The sequence below is a fragment of the Myxocyprinus asiaticus genome, chromosome 43, assembly GCF_019703515.2.
Source record: "Myxocyprinus asiaticus isolate MX2 ecotype Aquarium Trade chromosome 43, UBuf_Myxa_2, whole genome shotgun sequence".
NCBI lineage: Eukaryota > Metazoa > Chordata > Actinopteri > Cypriniformes > Catostomidae > Myxocyprinus > Myxocyprinus asiaticus.
This window is the reverse complement of record NC_059386.1, coordinates 7,271,211-7,290,111: the sequence shown is the minus strand read 5'-3', so window position 1 is coordinate 7,290,111 and position 18,901 is coordinate 7,271,211. Positions and strand designations below refer to the sequence as shown.

Below are 18,901 nucleotides of genomic sequence, written 5' to 3'. Positions count from 1 at the left end.
GGAGCCCTTTGTCTGGGCAGCCCGGCCGCGGAAACGCAGGAGGAAAAGGGGAAATAGAGCCGGCACTCTCATTAGAGTAAGACGCCACGCAAATCGACCCCCGCTACCCAGTATTCTACTGGCAAATGTTCAATCTCTAGATAGCAAGCTCTGCGAGCTGAAAGCGCGGATCTCATTCCAACGAGAGACGAAGGACTGCTGCATTATCTGCCTTACAGAAACTTGGATGTCTGCGGAGATTCTAGACTCAGCCATTGAACCCGCGGGGTTCTCCGTGCACCGAGCGGACAGAGCGAAAGACCTCTCAGGTAAAAGCAGAGGTGGTGGTGTATGTTTATGATCAACAAATCCTGGTGTGATCAGAGGAACGTACATTCTATCAAGTCTTTCTGCTCTCCTGATCTGGAATTTCTCATGCTTCTGTGTCGACCATTCTGGCTACCGAGGGAATTCACAGCGATCATTATCACAGCTTTGTACATCCCGCCACAAGCCGACACAGACCGGGCACTCAAGGAACTGTACGGGATTATAAGCAAGCAGGAAACCACACACCCTGAGGCTGCGTTCATTGTGAGCGGGGACTTCAATAAAGCCAGTTTCAAATCAGTCACACCAAAATACCACCAACACATAAGTTTCAACACATGAGGGGACCAGGTTTTGGACCATTGCTAAATCCCTCCCCCGCCCACCATTTGGCAAATCGGACCACTCTTCCATTCTGCTTCTGCCCGCTTACAGGCAGAAATTGAAACAGGAAGCACCCACCCTCAGAACAATCCAGTGCTGGTCGGACCAATCAGACTCTACGCTACAAGACTGTTTTGATCACGCAGACTGGGAGATGTTCCGGTCCGCCTCTGATGACGACATCGAGGTTTATGTTGATAGCATAACGTGTTTCATCAGAAAGTGCGTAGAGGATGTCATTCCAACCAGAACAATGCGGATCTATCTGAACCAGAAGCCATGGACTAATAGCGATGTTCGCGCGGCACTTAATGTGCGGACCTCCGCTTTTAATTCTGGGAATGCGGAGGAGCATAAACAAGCCAGTTATGCCCTCCGAAAATCAGAACAGCAAAATGTCAGTATAGGAACAAGACTGAAGGACAGTTTAACACCACCAACTCTAGAAGCATGTGGCAGGGAATTAACATCATCACAGACTTTAAAAGGAATAAAAACTCTGCCATGAACACCGCTGCCTCTCTCCCGGATGAGCTAAATACTTTTTATGCTTATTTTGAGGGAAATAACACTGCCCTCGCGGAGAGAGCTCTCGTGGCCGAAGCTACAGAGGTAAGTTCATTCTCCGTCTCTGTAGTGGATGTAACGCGATCCTTCCGACGGGTGAACATCCGCAAAGCCGCGGGTCCAGACAGCATCAGAGCGTGCGCGAACCAACTGCCTGGTGTTTTTACGGACATTTTCAACCTTTCCCTCTCTTTGTCTGTAGTCCCCACATGCTTCAAAACATCCACCAAAGCAATCCAAAATCACTTGCTTAAATGACTGGCATCATGTTGCTCTGACCCCCATCATCAGCAAATGCTTTGAGTGACTAATCAGAGATTACATCTGCTCTGTGCTGCCTCTCTCACTAGACCCATTGCAGTTTGCTTACCGTAGCAACTGCTCCACTGATGATGCCATTGCATCTACAATACACACTGCTCTCTCCCACCTGGAAAAAAGAACACTTATGTGAGAATGTTGTTTGTAGACTACAGCTCAGCATTCAACACCATAGTGCCCTCCAAGCTTGATGAGAAACTCCGGGCTCTGGGCTTAAACAGCTCGCTGTGCAGCTGGATCCTGGACTTCCTGTCAAGCAGATGCCAGGTGGTTAGAATAGGCAGCAACATCTCCTCATCACTGACCCTCAACACTGGAGCCCCACAGGGCTGTGTTCTCAGCCCACTCTTGTATTCCTTGTACACACATGACTGTGTGGCAACACATAGCTCCAATGCCATCATTAAGTTTGCTGATGATACGACGGTGGTAGGTCTGGTCACTGACAATGATGAAACAGCCTACAGAGAGGAGGTGCACACTCTGACACACTGGTGTCAGGAGCACAACCTCTCCCTCAACGTCAGTAAGACAAAGGAGCTTGTGGTGGACTTCAGGAGAAAAGACAGAGAACACAGTCCCATCACCATCAATGGAGCACCAGTGGAGAGAGTCAGCAGCTTCAAGTTCCTGGGTGTCCACATCACTGAGGAACTCACATGGTCCATCCACACTGAAGTCATTGTGAAAAAGGCTTATCGGTGCCTCTTCTTCCTGAGACGGGTGAGGAAGTTTGGAATGAACCTCCACATCCTCACACGGTTATACACCTGCACTGTAGAGAGCATCCTGACTGGCTGGTACGGCAATAGCACCACCCACAACCGCAAAGCACTGCAAAGGGTGGTGCGAACTGCCAGACACATAATCGGAGGTGAGCTTCCCTCCCTCCAGGACATATATACCAGGCGGTGTGTGAAAAAAGCTTGGAGGATAATCAGAGACTCCAGCCACCCGAGCCATGGGCTGTTCTCACTGCTACCATCAGGCAGGCGGTATCGCAGCATCAGGACCCTCACCAGCCGACTTCATGATAGCTTCTTCCCCCAAGCAGTCAGACTTTTGAACTCTTGATCACCCACGATCAAAATACATCAGTACTGCACTTTATTACTCTACTCTTATATCTCACACCAGACTGTCTTAAATTATATTATTATTATATTATATTCTCTCTTAACAACTTACTATCAACCGACAGCCTGAATGTCAATACAGTAAAATACAACCTACTGTACATTCTATATATACTTTTTTATGAATAATGTGTATCTATATTGTGTGTATTGTATACTGTATAGTGTATGTTATTATTTGTATATTGTGTTGTGTGTAATTATGTGTATATAAGACTTTAAATTATGTTGTGTTAATCTGATGTTTATTGTAAATTGGTATATGTCTCATTACTGTCACGACTACTATGTTGCTCAGAACTGCACCCAAGAATTTCACACACCATTGCACTTGTGTATATGGTTGTGTGACAATAAAAGTGATTTGATTTGATATAAATAAACCTGCTCTGTAAGACAAAGAAATGCCACAGTGGGTTATTTTCTACAAAATGTTTGAATATTAATAGCAGTGTATTTTGTCAATAGGATATTGTCAAAGCAAACAGAAATGTTATCATGAAGTCATAGAAAGGGGGCCCTGTAGTGATAACAGGGGCCCTCTGTAGCGATCACCGCGGGCACCCCCCCCCCCGCCCTAAGGACGGCCCTGCGTGTACAAGCCTCAGCTTCAGCATCCATAAAGCTTGTTGATCCTGAGGATGTTGATCTTAGAAAGCTCCTGCCTCTGTCCGATTTCCACCATTGCATCAGAAATTTAAGTAATGGTTTTCTTCCCAGGAGGGGTTTTGAAGGCTGTCTTTCCATAGTGCATGAAAGAGCTGTAGTCATATGGAGTATTTTGATTGTTGGTGTTCTGTTTTTGGAAGTTGTTGGCCATTTCAGGAGAAATGTACTCCCAGTTGATCTAAAAGTACTGGTCACAGTCACTATTGGTTTGCTCATGGAAGAAGCAAAAGGCATTGTTTGTTGAGCTCTAGCTGAACGATGCCATAATAAACAGCCGCACCTGTTGAGGGAGACCACCTGTTTACCACCAATCCATCCAAGAGAAAAGTGGCACCTAAGAGAAAAAAAAAGAAGGTAAAGGATAATACATGTTGTTAAAGAGTTTGTATTTGCCATTCCAAGATGGTACCGGTGTGTGTGGCATGCCGTCTGGTGCTCTCCATGTGTGTGTTTGTTTGGATGTTTCTATGTGTCTCTAATTGCTGGTCGCTTCTGGTATATGATCGCCAGATGCTCCTGGACATTCAAACCACTTTATTGGATAATTATCAGGTGGATTTGGAAAACTTTATTAATAATCCGAGGATTTTAATAATCCGCGAACTTTGAATTGGACGTTCCTGATGACTTACGCTGGTGGCCGCTCCATGTTTCCCGCAGAAAGTGCAGGAAAGATGTGGAAAATGAGGGGGGATCACCATCAGACTGAAAACACATTTTCAGGCTAGTTACTTATCTAGCCCTGCTTCCTATGCATGGAAGATGGACCATAGCGGATCTTTTGCATGGCGCCCGCTGGATTTACCCTTCCGTTGGCTTTGACCTATTCTCCTCGAAATCCTGAATGTGTCCTCCCGAGATCCCTGTCCCCGGATCGGTCTCTGCTTCCGTCGGGGTGGAGTAACTCCTGCAAACCTCCGCTCCTTGGATAAAGGCACAGACTCCTCCAGCATAATTTCTCCTCTGAAAATGGCTTTGATCAATGCACGTTCCTTGATCAACAAGACATTTTTACTTAACGACTTTTCCACTCACAAGTTGGACTTCATGTTCATTACTGAAACCTGGATAAAGTGGGAGATTTAAGTCCTTTTGCTGATCTGGTTCCTGTAGACTCTAAATTTTTTAATGCCCCCCGACTTACTGGACATGGGGGAGGGTTACCGGTCATTTTAAAAAACTCTTTTAAGACACTCTGCCAGGCTGTATCATGTACTGTGTATTCTAGCTTCGAAGCTGAGCTATTTTGGCTGGAGTGGAATTGACCGGTGATGCTAGCGGTGGTTTATTGACCTCCACACTCAGTGAAAGATTTTAATTAATTCACGAAATTTGTGGGAAATATTACTACAAAATGTGACTGCTTTTTACTGGTTGGTGACTTTAACATCCATGAGTGCTGTCAGCCAAAACCATTAGCAAAGGAGTCCCTCAGCCTTATTGACTCATTTAATTTAGTCCTGTGGATAAAGTACCTCACACACATTCATGGTCATACTCTAGACTTGGTTCTTTTATATGGTTTGTCCATTGCTGATACAGAAGTCTCGGATACGTTGTTATCCGATCACCTGCCGATATTATTTTATATGTCTCTCCCTATGCTCACTCAAAGAGCAACTCAAGATGAAGAACTCTCCTCATTTCTGTTAAGACTTCAATCAGCATTTTAATATGACCCATACATCACTGTCCCTCGAATCTCCGTTACCCTATCTGGATGCTGACCACCACCTCAGGTTGCTAAACTCTGCATGGTTGGACATTTTAAATGCTACTGCACCACTTAAGCATTGTAAATCAAAATCCAGATCTGAACCATGGCTCAAGTCCATTACTCATTCTTCTAGACAAGTATTCAGAAGAGCTGAGCGTAAATGGAAAAAGGACAAACTTCAGGTTTCTTACTGTATGCTGGAACTGCTGGCAATGACTATGACGAAGACGTGAAGATGAAGAACCCAAGTGCAGTTTATTTACAAACGTGAAACACCCTAACTACAAACATGAAGCAATCATAAACTTGAAACTTGGCTTGACATAAACATGAACTAGACATAAACTTAGCTTGCCAGGAACAACATACCAAACACATACCATCACATTCAATACTTCACAACTACACAATGGAAAACATGAGGCTTAAATACAAGACATGGGAGAACATAAACCAATGAACAAACAGAACTAATAACAAGCTAATTAAACAATAACCCAATGAAAACATGACACAAGAACATGGAGGGAAAACAGGAATCACATGACAAGGGAAACAGGAACACATGACATGAACCAGGAACTAGAATTTCAAAATAAAAGACATGAATTAACACAATACACATGACACTTACGAAATATTGATAGACTGCTTATCGCCGTATCAGAGAACTGTAAAATCAGCAAAGGCTGCTTACTTTTCTAATTTAATTACAAATAATCACCATCGTCCCAAGGTTTTGTTTTCTGTTATAACTTCTGTTTTGAACCCCCCTGTTAATGTTATACCTAATCCTTCTGATGTACTATGTGAAAGTTTCTTGAGATTTTTTTGGTGACAAAATTACTAACTTAAGATAGCAGTTAATGCCTTGCCCTGAGGATCAATTAAATTCAATGCAGTCACTAGCCTCATGGGATGCCTTTGACCCTATCATGTTACACACAGTTATACAAATAACTGCCAGTCTTAAACCCTCATTTTGCCCCCATGATATTATTCATCCTCGGTACTTTAAACAATTAGCAGACTCAGTAGGTCCTGGTCTGGTGTCCTTTTTGAATAAATGTCTGTTTACAGGGTCCATCCCCGACTGCCTCAAAATTGCAGCTGTCACTCCTTTGCTCAAGAAGCCTTCACTAGATGCATCTGTTTTAAATAATTTCCGACCAATCTCTGTCTTACCCTTTATTTCCAAAATAATGGAAAATATTGTGCTTATGCAGCTTCAGGTATTTCTTAAGAACAACCAAATTTTTGAAACCTTTCAGTTTGGTTTTAAATCTTCACATTGCATGAAATCTGCTCTTCTTAGTGTTTTAAATGACATTTTAGTAGCTACAGATTCAGGTGATACTGTGATTTTAGTTCTTTTAGATCTGACTTCAGCGTTTGATTATGTTTATCATGCTATACTGCTCTTCAGACTAGAATCGTGTGTGGGCTGAAAAGGGAATATTCTTAAATGGTTTAAATCCTATTTACCTGATAGAACGTTCTCTGTCAAGCTGGGCAAATTTACCTCTTCTGTGGTCTGCCTTACCTGTGGTGTGCCACAGGGCTCTATACATGTGCCAGCACTTTTTTCTCTATATATTTTTTCTCTAGGTTCCATTATCAGAAAGCATGGTATCTCCTACCACTTCTATGCTGATGACATTCAAATATACTTACCGGTTAAACGAAATGATCACATTGCAATACAATCTCTTCTAGCTTGCCTGGAGGAAATAAAAGGTTGGCTAGCCAAAAACTTTTTATTTTTGAATGAAGACAGAAGTGATTGTCTTTGGTCCTACAGACAATTTTGATGTCAGTAATGCTGATTGAGGAAATCTTAATGCTTTTCTCTCTCCTCAAGTACGGAACCTGGGTGTCCAGTTTGATAGCCAGCTGAAATTTGACAAACATATTAGTGCTGTCATAGGTTCCAGTTTCTTCCAGCTACGTCTACTCTCTAAAGTTAAACCCTTTTTGTCGGAGAAAACGTTAGAGATAGCAGTTCATGCCTTCATCACTTCTCGTCTGGACTACTGTAATTCTCTCTATTGTGGATTTTCCAAATCTCTAATTGCTCGACTCCAGTTAGTTCGAAATGCAGCATCAAAATTTCTCAAAGGAGGTCAGAAATATGATCATGTTACCCCACATTTTAAAATCACTTCACTGGCTGCCAGTTCAAGCTAGAATTGATTTTAAAATTATTTTGGTTGTTTATAAATCATTACACAACCAAGCTCCCAGTTACTTGTCAGATTTACTACATCCTTACAATCCACCTAGAAGTCTGATCAATATCTCCTCGATGTCCCAAGCTCAAGGCTAAAGCACAGAGGAGGGAGAGCCTTTTCAGTTGTGGGTCCTATTTTATGGAATAGTTTGCCTATCAGTATCAGATTGTCACCTTCAATGTCTGTTTTTAAATCTTCTCTTAAAACTCATCTCTTTCCACTGGCTTTTAATAGTATGTAATGTCCTAGTTCTGAATTGTTGTGTGTTTTTATAATTTTGTATTGTACACCACGTTGGTCAGCCTTGATGCTGTTTTTAAATGTGTTATATAAATAAAAGAACTTGAACTTGAACTTTGTATTTATGCTGTTTAAATGTGCCATTTTGATACTGAATTATTTGAACTCAGCCATCTTTGTTCAAAATGTGCCTAATTCCGGATAAGTGCCACCATTTGGCAAATGTTCAAATGCCTGTACTGTGCTTTTGATGTCATGAGCGAAATGAGTGAAAGAAAGCTGTTTTGATCTCAGTACTGTTAAGGTTAGGTTAGGTTTTGCATTGGGTTGGGTTAGCACTATATTAATATAATTAATACTCATGTTTACTAAAATGGGTCACACTTTGCCTTTCACATCATATACATTAAAAGTGAAAGAACATTGTTTTGCTTTCAGTACTGTGATGGTTAGGGTTCGGTTTAAGATTAGGATTTGGGTTAGGACTATGTCAATTTATGTTAATAACAGTGCTGCCATTCGATTACAATTTTTAATTGTGATTAATCGCATCACTTTTCATAGTTAATCACGATTAATCACATATTTTGAAAGTGCTGAAATTTGACTCTAAATATACTTCTTTTCCTGTCAAAATGAATGTATTTCCTTCTTAGTAAAGAGACCAAAGTATATGAAAAAATATAATGCTTTCTTAACATTTTCCAAACAAAGCCTTCTATATACTGTATACAGTATATATTCCTACTGTATATATACAATATAAAGACAGAAATGCAGTAATAAACTTACTTAGCACTTTATTGGGGTCCAAATAAAGTGTCCAACATGGTCTTTTGCTGTTGTAACCCATCCGCCTCAAGGTTCGACATGTGCATTCTGAGATGCTATTCTGCTCACTATAATTGTATAGAGTGTTTATCTGAGTTACCGTAGCCTTTCTGTCAGTTCAAACCAGTCTGGCCATTCTCCATTGACCTCTCTCATCCACAAGGCGTTTCCGTCCACAGAACTGCCGCTCACTGGATGTTTTTTTGTTTTTGGCACCATTCTGAGTAAACTCTAGAAACTGTTGTGCGTGAAAATCCCAGGAGATCAGCAGTTACAGAAATACTCAAACCAGCCTGTCTGGCACCAATGCCATGGTTGATCTCACTGATATCACATTTTCCCCATTCTGATGGTTGATCTGAACATTCACTAAAGCTCCTGACCAGTATCTGCATGATTTTATGCATTGCACTGCTGCCACAAAATTGGCTGATTTGATAATTGCATGAATAAATAGGTGTACAGGTGTTCTTAATAAAGTGCTAAGTGAGTGTATATTACCAATTTAAGTAACATTAAACATTTCCCAAAGTCTAAGTGGGAGTTTGAACTAGTCCCCACATAGGTTGCATTTTCATTGCAATGGGCATTAAATCTCTTAAACTCTCATCCTCTGCAACATTAATCAGCTGACATACACCAATTTTAACAAACAAAAGTTTCAGCTCAGTCTGGTTGCTTAAATAAAGTGGATTCACTTGCAGAATTCACTGCTCACTATGTATGGGACCTCCACTATGTTGTTCACATTATTCTTCCAGAAACAGTTATTGCTGAAGCAGAAAAGAGTATTTCTGGTTTTGAGAAACACCAGGTCACTTTCAATCAAGAGTTCAGTAGATCCTGCATTTAATGAAAAAATACATAAAATTGTAATACTGATTAAATAACACAGTGTATGTATAGATCTGGATCACATTTTATTATATTTTACATTTTATTCTATTTTGTGAGGCATCCAGTAATCTACAAGGTGTCTGACTACTGTTGGATTGTGTAATCTATAAAGTGATCCCAAATTTTCTTGAATGGTTTCAAACGCTTCTGCAAGGTGTTTCTCCTGGTAATTGAAGTATAAAAAATATGCACTATATATATTTTACCTTTGTATGGAAATTTTATCATGAGTGCAAGGAACGACTAGACAGGGTTCTGACCATGATACCCTGTGAGTTGCCAACCAGCAGCAGAAGAATGAAGACTGGGGCACTTTGATCCATGTTACCTCAGTCCGTAGAGATGATCTGAATGCTCCTGTGCTGAGGTCTGGTATCTTTGAGCTGTTGTACCTGGGCTTCATATTCACCTGTGTAGGTGGGTCTACTAGGGTTAGGTCATAGTGTCCAGAGTCTAAAGTGCATAACTAAAAGGAGGAGATGTTGAACACCTCTGTCACTCTTAACTCTTGTAGAACCAAGAGAGGTACAAAAATTCACTAAATTTGTTCCATGGAAGAAAGTCAAACAGGTTTGGAAGAGCATCAAGGTACTGTAAATAAACACTGAGCATGTTTACATGCACAATCTTACACCAATTATGCTTAATAAGCCGATAACACGTAAAGTCATGTAAATGCCTTCTTTTTGTTTTCCTTTATTGGGTTAAGGTCATACATGGCTTAGGAATAAACTGATTGGTAAACATTTTTATTTTTCATTTTTAGCATTACTCTGATTTCGTGTTGCATTAAATACAATTACCAGCTTTCTGACCGACTTATACAATGTCTGCAAAGTGTTGTGCACAGACTGTTTACATTTTCATGTCATGTAGTCAGAGAATAACCCAATTATATTACATCTCATGTAAATGTGGCTTTCTTGCACTGTCTAATCTTTTGAATAAAATTATATTTGGGAGTTATTATTGTTGTTTATGTAAATTTATTATTTTGAAGTTTTGTCCCATTGTAAGCAACAAAATGCTAACTAAGAAAGTAGTCACAGTCTAAAACTGTCCATCATGTCGGCAGTGGTCTATGCAGTGGCAATAGAAATGTTTGTAAGCAAGGAGCAGACAGCTTCTGTCCCACATGGTATGAAAATAATTTGGGTCTGTGACCAAAACAACCGTTATTACACTTGACCTTTGCAGTAAATTGCTGTAGTGTTCTGTTTGTGGCATCCGTGGCTTACCATTGGCTGTGTTGAATACGTGGAGACTATGTCCTGCTCTGTTTAAATGGCATGAGTGCCTCTAAAGTAGGGTGATGTCAAGGATGTGGTTTGACATCTGCTGCTTTGCCTTAAACTCATACCCACCACACTGATAAATGTTCAACCAACAGGTTCACAATGTCAGTGTAACCTCCTAAACTTGAATTACCCAAAAGTCTGCACAATTTTTTTGAGTAGCACAAAATTACATATTCAGTGCTCAGTCATTTAGAAGATTTCATTCATTTTTTTAATACAATTATGAGGTGCCATGTTTCTTTTTTATTGTTATGTTTAGAATTATATGCAGAGTCATGACTTTTGGTCAAAATAACCAAAGCTATAAGCATATGTGATTTTTTTTTTATTAAATTTTTTTTTACCAATTGGTGGCGGTGTCTCCAATCTGCCCCGGTGCTCTCAGGGTAATGAAAACAATGTACTGTATATCTAGTTTTGTTTATCAGATACAGCCTCAAGTACATGACATCATAATTTTATGGTGTCGGACTAGAGTCGAATTTCGGAATGGTGTTGAACATCAAATAAATTCTGGTTAGTCACCCATGTGTGAATTGGTCTAAAGTTGATTTGTTGAGGAGTAATAGCAAAAAAAAAAAAAAACACTTTCCGTCAAAATCCATGATGGCAGTCAATCAACTCAGCCACTGTTGAAAGCAATAAATTCAGTGAACTAAACATGACAAATTGCATTAGAGTAAAAATTCAGCCAAAGTGTTGAAGAATAATAAGCTGATAAACTTGTGAAATTTGAACATTTGGTGCACTTTGAGTTTGAGTGTCAGCACATAAAGTTGTCTGGAGACTATACAGACACTCCCCAATCAGTGTACCAAATGTCATCAGATTTTTTTTTAATTTATTTTGATTATTTCCATGTGGAGTTAAACAGTAAATAAATATGATATAAATATTTACTTGGATTTTGCTCTCCTTTTCCTCTGCCTCTAATCACAAATTGTTTAAGTCTCAAGGCTAAATAAGTCCAGTATTGTTTATTTGAAATATTCTGATAATGCACATAGCTGTGAACATTGAGCCATGATAATTTATTATTCATTGCTGCACACTGAACCTGTTGGCCTCTTAAAATCTAAATGTATTACCACATCTCAAGAGGAACTATTTTATTATCTTTACACTGCAATCTTGGAGGTCTCTGAAAAGGAAAATATGATCTTTTACCTAAACACACTGGAGTGATTTAACAATGTGCTCCACAACAGCCTGGAAAAAAGTTTCCCCAAGATATTTGTTTACCTCATATGAGTGAAAGCAAATGTAATTCCATTTGGAGAAAGATAACATGTTGATTTACTGTTGACTGCAGTAGTGACCGTTCACTTTTTACTGGCCTTCTGAGGTATTTTCCTGTTATTTTTCTTCATAGGGATTTACAATACATTTTTAATAAAGATTGCTTAGCCAAGAGCCATACCAACAAGCTCCAAGACGATTCACAACATTACAAACTTTAATAGAAAGCAAACAAATAAAAAAAGACAAATGTACTTAATGTCTTTTATAAGATAATAAACTACTCATTCCAAGAAGCATTGCAAATGATGTAAACAAATAAAAAACAACAGTAAAATATAATTGACTTAGGGTAATTCATTAGAGGTATAAAAAATATATGCTCTGAGTAGTGCTGACAGTTGATTTAAAATTTTAATCATGATTAATCGCAGATTTTAAAAGTGCTAAATTTGGACTGTATATATATACTTATATGATGAGGATGAGGGTGTGGCCGGGCCGTAAGGATGGATGCCTGCCGCTGAGTTGCCTCAATCAGCCGGCAGAGGAATAAAGAGGAGCCGGAGACTCCAGTTCGGAAGAGAGAGAGAGAGTTGCACGCAGCCGTCTCAAGAAATTGTGCATTCTGTGTTGGGCCAGGTCGGCCAATAGTGTGAGTGTCACACTGAGCTGTGTGTGTGTGTGTGTGTGTGTGCTGATGTGACATGCTTCTGTGGAAATATTCTTACTTACAAAGGACTCAGAGTACTTTATTTTTGTCACAAAAGCCATCTGGGTTTGTTTTGTATGAGGCCCTTTCTCCATCACTTAATCATTGGCATGGAATTGCTGTTGCGTGTTTCTGGTGTGTACATCAATGTAATCTTCCCACCAGACACACTGCAAAGTTCAGCGCTGGTTGAAATAGGGCAGAATAAAATGTCAGAATCGAATGTGAAATTGGTAAATGCATTAATTGTTTACATGTTCAACATTTTAAAATAATTGCATGTGTTAATGCGATAGTTTTGACAGCTCTAGTTTAAAGTTTATAGCAAAATATTCAAATGTGTACAAAATATAATTTGAGAGTGTAGACCGACTGTGGGCTGTAGCTGCTGAGCTCTTTTGCCATGATTTACGTTGCCATGGTAACATCGACTTCTCTGATTGGTTGATCTTACTTGAGGATTATGTGTAGTGTAGTTATTCACCTGAAATTCTACTGTAAAACACTTTTTTTTTCTTTCTTTTTTTTTTAAATAAAGTTGAAATCACACTGACTTGTGGCTTCTACATATATAATTTTTTTTTTAACAATCTCTGAGCTCATCATTGGTCTGTCTTAAAAGGTTTATATGTTATTGTTAACAATATGGAGAAAATGGATGTGACTTTTATTTTTGGATGCCTACTGATGTGCTTTGTTATTCCTAATACTGAACGTTACTGACCCTCAGGGTTTTATACATTTACATTAATTAATTAAGATGATGCTTTTATCCAAAGTAAATTACAAATGAGGAATACCGCAAAAGCGAGTCATCCTAAGGAGGCAATAATATGAGAAGTACAAGTAGAGAGCTAAGTGAGAGACAGTGTTGAAAGAACGGGTTGAGAATTTTATTTATATATTTATTTATTTATAGAAGAATAAAGAAGACAGTTAGTGCATTAGTAAGACTGAGTCAAATGCTTAGGAAAGAGATACACCTTTAGTTGTTTCTTGAAAGTAGATAGAGGATCAGCTGCTCGGGTGGAGTTCGGAAGGTCATTCCTCCAGCAAGGAACGGTGGAAGTGAATGTCAGGGAAAGTCATTTAGTGTCTCTTTGAGATGGCACCACGAGGTGCCGCTCACTCACCGATCGCAAGCTTTTGGAGGGCACACAGAGTTAAAGTATTGAGCATAGATGGGGGCATGGAAGCAGTTGCTGTTCTGTATACATGCGTCATTCTCTTACTTGTATACAATGTCTTGACGTGAGCAACCATTGGCAGCCAGTGCAGTTTGATGAATAGAGGCATGAAATACACTCTCTTTGGACCATTGGAGACCAAACACCCCACTGTGTTCTGGATCAATTGTAGATGTTTGAGTGTAAATGCACGAAGATCTGCCAGAAGAGCATTGCAGTAGTCCAGTCTCGATAGAACAAGAGCCTTGAGTTTCCATGCTCAGATAGGAAAGGTCTGATCTTCCTAATGTCCAATAATTTAATGAAAGTTGCAAAAACAAGTATACAGCAGGATTATATTATATACACATTATCTGTTAATTGTACTCCAAAAATAATCCTTTGCATAACTATATAATGCTGCTCTGTTTTCCAAAAGCAAAGAGAGGCCAGCATTGTAAACAGGCACTACAAAAAAAAGCACCTCACGTGACTGCCTAATCCCCAACACACACACAGAAATACAGTATGTGTTGCTCTTGAAGACAATTATACACATGTGTGAATGTCTGAGGAATAAGTGTAGCTTCAGTGAATGTAGCCAGGCTTTTGTGAGACAGAAGTGCTTTTTTTAATCTCCATTGGTTGCTGAATAACCTCACTTAACTAATGATATTTACACTAATATATCTTCATCTCCTAACTGACATTTGTTTTGTATAATGATGTGCTATTTAAATACCCAGGCATATTCATTAATTTCTGAGGATTTAACTGGAGTTTTTCTAAGGTTAATAATTATTATATGAAGTATTTTCTAAAATATTGCTGAATTTGTCTCTCATCCTAAGTATATACTAAACATTTTGTCTGGTATCAGGGTTTGGGAAAATATAAAATGAAAGACCCCATTTTTTTTACTTGTCTTTTTTTATTCCTATGTCTTAAACCATGTCTGTCTGTCCAAGGCAATCAATCATTAGTGGTGTTTATAATAATTATTACTACTCATACTATTGCTTTTCAAACACCTAAATAAGTATTAAACTTCAGTGCGTAATTTGTTGTGCACCATTAGTGCTACCAACATGAATGATACCTCAAGTCATGCTGCTTGGTGAGGAAAGGTGTGTTATTATTTTTCTAGACAATCAGACTCGCAACTTTTACAATTAAAAATGTACTTAAAAAAATCAAATTCTTGCATTGAAAAAAAGACTATTGAGGATGGACTCTTTTGATTTGGGTGAGAAAGTAACCTACAACAACACCCTACCAACCACCCAAAACACCCTTGTCCACATAGCAACTCTTTGGAACCGCTCACAACACCTTAGCATTGTGGCGGTGAGTTTTCCAAAAGAATCACCACTCACATTTTCTTAAGGAAATGTAAATATATTGTTTTGTTTGTCTCCATGCCTTTAAATGGACTGGAAATGTGATCAAATCAAAATCAAAATCAAATCACTTTTATTGTCACACAACCATACACACAAGTGCAACAGTGGGTGAAAGTCTTGGGTGCAGTTCCGAGCAACATAGCAGTCATGACAGTGATGAGACATACCAATTTACAATAAACATCAGATTTACACAACACAATTTACATATCTAATATACACATAATTACACAACACAATAATAATATACAATGTACAGTATACAATACACACAATATAGAATACATATACACATAATATATAATACACATACAATAAAAATAGTATATAAAATATATATAAAATATACAGTAGGAGTGACTGATCAATTTTATCTTGTATAATGTAAAAAGTTCACAGCTGTCCTTTTTTATTATTGATTGCTATGAATGTTACAAAACCAACATAAGCCACAATGCTTGTGATGTTATGGAAAATTGTTCTTCATTAGCGATTCTAGTAACACTTTACAATAAGGTTCCATTTGTTAACACAGTTAACTACATTAGTTACCATGAACTAAAAAGGAACAATACTTTTTGTGGCATCAGAGGGCGTGTGCTAAAAGGGAGGTATGTTCCAGCAAGGTGGCTAGAGCAAGATGCCGCCCTTCCCCGAACTACAACTCCCAAGCCACCTTAAGATGAGGCCGGTGGCAAGATGGCCGGCCAGGGAGAACGTCTTGGTTTCTGTCGTAACCTCCGTTCCCTGACGGAGGGAAAGAGACGTTGTGTCGATGTAGTGACACTAGGGGTCCCTATGGAAAAATGCCACAACAGCTGAACCGTGTTACGCGAACTGCCGATGTAGGTACAAGCAAGCTGCTGCGTGCGTAATAGCAGGTGCATCAGCCTCCCCAATGCCCCAAAAGACGTCATGTAGTTCCCCACATCCCTGAGGGGGGAAGCGATGTAACTAGCATGGGAGCAGGCCATGCCAGTTCTATGTTTTCTCTCCACAGAGTATTAGATTCAGCTGGGGCCATCTAACGCTATCATACGCATCAGAGAAGGTGTTCTTTTCCTTTCCTATTCTTTCAGGGGGAAAAGACCCCACAGAGACCACATCCTGCCCAAAAGGGGAGGTCAACATGTGGCAATATGACACATAGGCTCAGCAGTCACACATGGAAGAGGTGCGGTTGTAGGTCCCGCCATGAAAAAAGGGGGGGGAACTCTACAAACACAGCGACCAGGGGCAGAGAGTGCTCTGCCCAAGGGAGACGCGGGTCCACCGACAGGGAGACCATACCATGGAATATACATCACAGGGGTTACCGGAGTAATCGGCACCTGTGGAGCACCTATCCCAGTACAGGGCATATTAGACCCCGTAGTGGGGCTGGCTGCGAACTCCTCCGCCGAGTTCGCGAACCATAGGGCTAGGGAGGAAGGACATCCATGGTCCACGACTTCGTGAACTCGACTGGGGGTAAAAGCGCACGTTTTCACCTCAGGGGAGGGGAAAGGCACTATACGCAAGTGATACACATGGCCAGCTGTTCCGTATTACCAAACTCTACCTGTTCGTACCTGAAAGAACACGGGATGAAACCGGCTCAACCTGGAGATTGTAAAATCTCGTTAAAGTATTGGGTGTTGCCCAGCCCGCTGCTCTGCAGATGTCTGCTAGAGAGGTGCCATTGGCCAGTTCCCACAAGGATACCACACTCCTTGTAGAGTGTGCTCGAACCCGCAAGGGGGCAGGCACAGCCTGGTAGGCCAATGCAAAGGCGTCCACGATCCAGTGGGCAAGCCTCTGTTTGGAGACAGCGTTCCCTTTCCGCTGTCCACCAAAGCAGACATAGAGCTGCTCAGAGCATCTAAAGCTCTGCGTGCAATCCAAGCAGGTGCGCAAAGCATGCACAGGACACAGCAATGACAGGGCTGGGTCTGCCTCCTCCTGGGGCAGCACTTGCAGGTTCACCACCTGATCCCTGAAGCGGGTCGTGGAAACCTTGGGCACATAGCCCGGTCGGGGTCTCAGGATCACGTGAGAATCTGCCGGACCAAACTCCAGGCAAGTGTTGCTGACAGAGAATGCTTGCAGGTCACCCACCCTCTTGATGGAGGTGAGTGCAATCAGGAGGGCCGTCTTTAAGGAGAGGGCTTTCAGCTCGACTGATTCTAGCGGCTCAAATGGGGCTCTCTGAAGGCCCAGGAGGACCACGGTGAGATCCCATGAGGGGAAAAGGCATGGCCTGGGAGGATTAAGCCTCCAGGCACCTTTGAAGAACCTGATGATCAGGTCGTGCTGTCCAAGGGACTTACCGTCGACTGTGTCATGGTGAGCTGCTATAGCAGCTACATAAACCTTCAAGGTGGAGGGGGACAGCCACCCCTCCAGCCTCTCCTGCAGAAATGAGAGCACTGACCTGACTGCGCATCTCTGGGGGTCTTCGGCTTGGGAAGAACACCAATTCGCAAATAAGCGCCATTTTAGGGCATAAAGCTGCCTGGTAGAGGGAGCTCTGGCTTGAGTGATCGTGTCTACGACTGCTGGTGGTAGACCGCTTAGACCTTGCGCGTCCCGTCCAGGGGCCAGACATGGAGATTCCAGAGTTCTGGGCAGGGATGCCAGAGGGTGCCCCGTCCCTGAGAAAGAAGGTCCTTCTTCAGGGGAATCCGCCAGGGAGGTGCTGTTGCGAGGAGTGTGAGGTCCGAGAACCAAGTCTGAGTGGGCCAGTTTAGGCTGCCCGGGATATGAGTGGCCCACAGCGACCTCAGCCGCTGCTGACTCCAGAGGAGGAGATGGTGGGCGAGTTGCGACAAGAGCGTGCACTGCCTTGGCTATTTATATATGCTATGGAGCAACACATGCTTGCCCTGGATCAACGGCAATAGCCTCCGCAGGGCGAGTAGTACAGCCAGCAACTCTAGGCAGTTGATGTGCCAACCCAGTCATGGTCCTGACCAGGAACCGGCGACTGCGTGCCCATTGCACATGGCCCCCCAACCCAGTTTGGAGGCATCTGTGGTGACCACGACACGTCTGGACACTTGCTATAGGGGAACTCCTGCCCGTAGAAACTCAAGGTCTTTCCATGGGCTGAATGAGTGGCAGCCGAGCGGCATGATAGCTACGCGATGTGTGCCGCAGTGCCATGCCCATCTCGGGACTCGAGTCTGAAGCCAGTGCTGAAGCGGTCTCATATGCATCAACCCGAGCGGCGTGACTGCCGCTGAGGAAGCCATATGCTCCAGGAGCCTCTGAAAGTGTTTCAGTGGAACCGCTGTCCTCCGCCTGAATGACTTCAGGCAGCTCACCAACTGCGTGCGTTTGCTTGTGAGGTGCGCTATCATTGAGACCGAGTCTAACTCCATGCCAAGAAAAGAGATGCTCTGAACCGGGGAGAGCTTGCTCTTTTCCCAGTTGACCCGAAGCCCTAGACGGCTGAGGTGCCTGAGCATCAAATCCCTGTGTGTGCACAGCAACTCTCTCGTGTGCTAGAATCAGCCAATCGTCAAGGTAGTTGAGTATGTGGACTCCCACTTCCCTTAACGGGGCAAAAGCTGCCTCTGTGACTTTCATGAAGATGCGAGGGGACAGGGACAGGCCGAAGGGGAGGACCTTGTACTGATACACCTGGCCGTCAAAAGCAAACCGTAGGAAGGGTCTGTGTCTAGGTAGAACCGAGACGTGAAAGTACATGTCCTTCAGGTCTACCGCCACAAACCAATCATGCCAGAAATGTTTCTGCATTAGCATCTTGAACGGGAGATTGTGTAAGGCCCGGTTCAGA

The 18,901-nt window shown here is 41.7% G+C and overlaps 1 pseudogene; it reads right to left on the bottom strand.

Annotated features, from left to right (window-relative positions):
* Positions 1-3,327: 3,327 nt before the first annotated feature.
* LOC127433212 (hatching enzyme 1.2-like) lies at positions 3,328-9,625 on the bottom strand (annotated as a pseudogene).
* Between the last annotated feature and the right edge of the window lie 9,276 nt (positions 9,626-18,901).